The sequence below is a fragment of the Aulostomus chinensis genome, chromosome 15, assembly GCF_037954235.1.
Source record: "Aulostomus chinensis isolate RoL2024-O1b breed Wild chromosome 15, RoL_Achi_v1.0, whole genome shotgun sequence".
Taxonomy (NCBI): domain Eukaryota; kingdom Metazoa; phylum Chordata; class Actinopteri; order Syngnathiformes; family Aulostomidae; genus Aulostomus; species Aulostomus chinensis.
The window spans coordinates 24,887,764-24,892,594 of NC_141334.1; the positions used below are offsets into that span (position 1 = coordinate 24,887,764).

At 41.4% G+C, this 4,831-nt stretch overlaps 2 non-coding genes across 2 annotated transcripts; both read left to right on the forward strand.

Annotated features, from left to right (window-relative positions):
• Positions 1-4,171: 4,171 nt before the first annotated feature.
• On the forward strand, positions 4,172-4,244 carry trnaa-agc (transfer RNA alanine (anticodon AGC)). The gene has a single exon. It is a non-coding gene; the product is annotated as a tRNA-Ala (tRNA).
• A 294-nt stretch (positions 4,245-4,538) lies between these two features.
• trnam-cau (transfer RNA methionine (anticodon CAU)) lies at positions 4,539-4,610 on the forward strand. Its single transcript has one exon. It is a non-coding gene; the product is annotated as a tRNA-Met (tRNA).
• Positions 4,611-4,831: the final 221 nt, after the last annotated feature.

Consider the following 4,831-nt stretch of genomic DNA (forward strand, 5'->3'; position numbering starts at 1 on the left):
AGTTTATCAATGAATAGGCACATTCAAAGAGTGAATAATCATATCTTTTATTTCAATAGCAATCAAAATAATAGTGATTATAGTTCTTTCCATAATTGTGCAGCTCGAGACACAAAAGGACCGTGTCAATGCCAATACCACACAGCAGGTCCCCATCAACAAAGGTTAACCGCTGCAGGTCAGGGTCAAGATCAGGCTACCAAAGGTCCCAGAGAGGAGATCCCTTCCCCATGGAAGAGAAGAGTAAGTGTGTACTAAACAGAAAATACTGCATGGGGTACCGAACATGAACTGACATTGCTGTCTTTGGTCTGACATTCAGAGTTCCAAAAGAGAGTGCTTTTTTTGCTCTCGGACATCAGAGCAAAACTGTCCAAAGTTGGCAAGCAGTCTGTGCCCAAAGACTCTCTCGTTCATCTCGAAGTCATTGACTCTATGGAAGAGCTTCACAATCTTAACAGACAGCTGAAATTGGATGTCGAAAGAAAAGGGATGGTAGGTTTTTATTTTATAAATATATAATTTTTTTAAACTTATTTACTCAGAATCACTACTGGGTTTGCTGGGGAACTGTACTTTGAAATTTCTGGCATGAAACATTGATAGGGCAGGTAGAAGGATCAGTACACAACAAAATACTGTTGCACCAAAAACTCATTTTTTTACAAAAATTTGGCTTGTGTTGCATTTTGGAAAAGAGCTCTTCATATATACATATATACAAATATGTATGACTGTGTCTGTGTGTGTTTGTCCAAGTATCTGTGTTGTCCCCTTCAAAGTAACACCTGGAAGTGTATTTATACATATTTAATATAATGTTGGAAACTTATTTTTTCAGACTGCTCAAATGATCAAGATTGGTGGCAGTGGCATCCGTGACAATGTCAGCAACGTCATGAAGAGGTTAGCTGTGTTCTTTATCAGTTAATCCTAGAAAAATTGCAGCAGTTAAACTGCAGTTGATCATGATTAACTAATAACCTTGATGTGTATGTGTTCGACAGAGTCCTTACAAATAGGGTAATGGCGGGGCTCAATATGGATGGCGGTAATGGCAAGGGTGCCTTCAGAGCAATGAGCCTTTGCCAGGTCATGATTGGTAAGTAGAATCTCCTTTTGTGAATCTCTTTTTGTGCATCGCCTGTTGTTGAAATACACTGCTCAGAAAATAAAGGGACGACTAGAATAATTCATCCTAGATGTCATTTAAGGAAATGTTTCAGTGAAAAATCTTTATTAATCAAACAGGGGAATGTGTTGAGAGTAAAATAACAAAAGAATGTTTAATGTAAAATGAAATGCTTGCTATGCTTTCCTAAGGGTCCTGGCATGGGTTGGGCCTGTGGCTGTTTCCTGGGGGAGGGGTGGCCTGGGGCTCCCCGTGTCCTGGGGGTTTCTGGGTGCTCTGGTGGCCTGGTCCTGACCTACCTGCTATCCTGGACTGGGGGTGGGATGTCCTGGCTCCCCCACATCAGCTACAGCCAGCTACGCACAGCATCCAAGACAAACCGTAGCACACACACATACACGCATGGGGCGCAAAGCTGACCCATAAACACACACTCAGACATTTATCTTAAAATTATATTAAACCAAATGGTAAGCCTGCACCGGAAATTCTGCAACCAATGTTTTTTCTTTCTGTTTTTGTTGTTGTTACTTTTTCTTTGTTTGTTTATTTGTTTTTTGTTTGTTTTTTGTGTTTTTTATTGTTGTTGTTTTTTTTTCTTCTATTGCTGTTGTTGTTTTTGTCTCCCCCCTCCCCCTTGTCCTCGCTGTCCTGTCCCTGTTCTCTCTTCCTGTCCACTCCTGAGCCTCAGTCCGGTAGCTTCATCAATGAACCAATACCATTCCTAATAAAATTAAACATAAATGGCAATAGGAGGAGTTTATCAGATTCCTCCTATACAGAATAAAACTGCTTCAGTACAACAAGGCACCAGGAACATTGATGCTGCTTGCCTCAGCTACTGAACAGGACAGGTTTTTAAAAAAAAAAAGTAAAATGAAATTATCAACACATGGAGTTCTGGATTTGGAATCCTGCTCAAAATGAAAGTGGAAACTCAGAATACAGGCTGATCCAACTTCAGTGGAAATTCCTCAGGACAAGTCAAAATGAGGCTCAGTCGTGTGTGTGGCCTCCTTGTGCCTGTGTGACCTCCCTACAATGCCTGGGCATTCTCCTGATGAGACAAAAAAATTCTCTCCCTACCAGACCAGGATGTAAGCATCCATCAGCTCCTGGACAGTCTGGGGTGCATTGTGGCCTTGGTGTACGGATGGAGATGTCCCAGATGTGTCCAATTGGTTTCAGGTCTGGGGAACGTGCAGGCCTGTCCAAAGCATAAATGCATTCATCATGCAGGAACTGCCAACAAACTTCAGCCATACAAGGCCTGGCATTGCTATGCATTAGAAGGAACCCAGGGCCAATACACCAGCATATGGTGTCACAATAGGTCTGAGAATCTCATCCTGGTACCTAACAACAGTCAAGGTACCTCTGGCAAGCACAAGGGGAGCTGTATGGCCTTACAAGGAAATGCCTCCCCAAAACATTACTGACTCACAGTCAAACTGGTCCCACTGGATGATGTTGCTGGCAGCGTAGTGGTCTCCATGGCGTCTCTAGACTCTGTCACATCTGTCACATGTGCTCAGTGGGAACCTGCTCTCTGAGGAAAAAAGAGCGCCAATGGCGAATTTGCCAGTCATGATGTTTGGTGATCAGAGGCATTTCCTGAGCCTCATTTTGACTTGTCCTGAGGAATTTCCACTGAAGTTGGATCAGCCTGTATTCTGAGTTTCCACTTTCATTTTGAGCAGGATTCCAAATCCAGAACCCCATGGGTTGATAATTTCATTTTACATAAAACATTCTTTTGTTATTTTACTCTCAACACTCTCAACATTCTGCTGTTTGATTAATCAAGATTTTCAACCAGAACATTTCCTTAAAAGACATCTAGGATGTATAATTTTAGTGTTCCCTTTATTTTTTTGAGCAGTGTAAGTTGTTTTGCAGGGTTTCCCCCCAGTGCATTTTAAACAAGGCGGGCCACCTGTCAGGAAAAGCTGGTGCGCAACAGTTTGGGTGGGCTTCATTATAGCCACTAGCGTCCCCTGCGGTGAGCTGTTGTTTGCTTGAGGACCGATCACGAAACCCCCCCACCCCATCGCCAGGCTATGCCTAATTTCTGGGGGAAACCCTGTTTTGATAAATGTTAGGTCCTCAATCAAAAAACTCATTTTATTCAACACTTGTAAAATTTGCTTTTTTCAGACGCCATTCAGAAGTCAGAGCCTGGCGCGACTGAGGCTGCTATTGTGTCCAGGATTGCAATATATTTGCGGTCAGCACCGGACAGAAAAGGTGGGGGTGGGTGCAGGCCTGCAGCTGTGATTGATTGATAGATTGATTGAAATTTATTTGTGTTTTGAAAAAGTTTTTGTAAAAAAAATTGTGTAAAATAGAAAATAAAATGTTTTGAGCATACATGTATGCTTGATCATTGAGAGATATTCTCAGGTGGAACCTGTTGTAGAAAAAGAAAATGTAGCACTGCCACTCGCACTCATGCAATACTGCAAAACGACATGGATCTCAAGCTTTATTTTATTGCTTTGAACTGGAATCACAAGATCTTCTTCTTTTAATCCTGATAGAGATCCTTCAGTGAGACAAAGTCTAGAGGAAGGCAATTCTACTTGCAATACTATATTGACATTCAAATGATGTCAAAATAACATCATATTGTATGGCTGAAAGTTGAAAGAATCACATTGAAACATCAGAATAACATCAATATCATGATTTGGCTTCAGCACAAAAGAATCTTAACATCAAAGCAATATCAAAATAAGATCAATTTGATCATTATTTGGCAGAAATTTGACAATAATCAAATTAATGTCAAACTTTGACATCATGTTGATTTAGGTTTTTGACCACATCATGATTTCATTTTGATATCAACGTTTGAAATCATATTGAGGTCGCATTGACATCAGATGCCCACTGGCTAAAACATATTTGTCATCTCTTAAACCTCCACTGGAGGATTGAAAAAGATTCCACATGTTGGTCAACCAGAGAAGCTTCAACTGGTGAATCACACAACCATGCATGAAGGTCAAGCTGCATTATCTGCTGTGGCCATTAGCAGGGGAATTAGCTCAAATGGTAGAGCGCTCGCTTAGCATGCGAGAGGTAGAGGGATCGATACCCTCATTCTCCAGAAGACTGAAGCTTCTTCTGTTGTTGATCAGAGGAGCTGCTGAGTGACGAATGCTGACATTTGTCCACAAGTGTGAGAACGTATCACCGTGCTAAATGTGAAGAACACGTGCTCAGGTCAAAGCTGGAATGAAACCAGTGACTTTAAACCACCCACATCGTGAAGGAGTTCATCCTGCAGGTTGATGGCAAGACCTCCTGCTTCAGAGACAAACGGTGAAACATTCAAAACTCAAATTCCTGTTCTTTTCACAATCCTGCATTCCTAAAGCAAAGCCTGTTCATGGAACCGTAGAGCAGAGTGGCGCAGCGGAAGCGTGCTGGGCCCATAACCCAGAGGTCGATGGATCAAAACCATCCTCTGCTAAATGAAAAGACAAGATAAACCTGATTTTTTGGAGATGTTTATCAGGGTGGAAAGGAAACTGGTCTTCCTGCAGAACTGCAGAGTGTTTAAACAGTCTACTTTTGACTGAAGCAGAAGTTTATTTATATATATATATATATATATGAATTAAATAAATATGTCACTATATATTTTGAAGGAGACTGCATGGTGGTGCAGTTGTCAAAACTGTTGCCTCACAG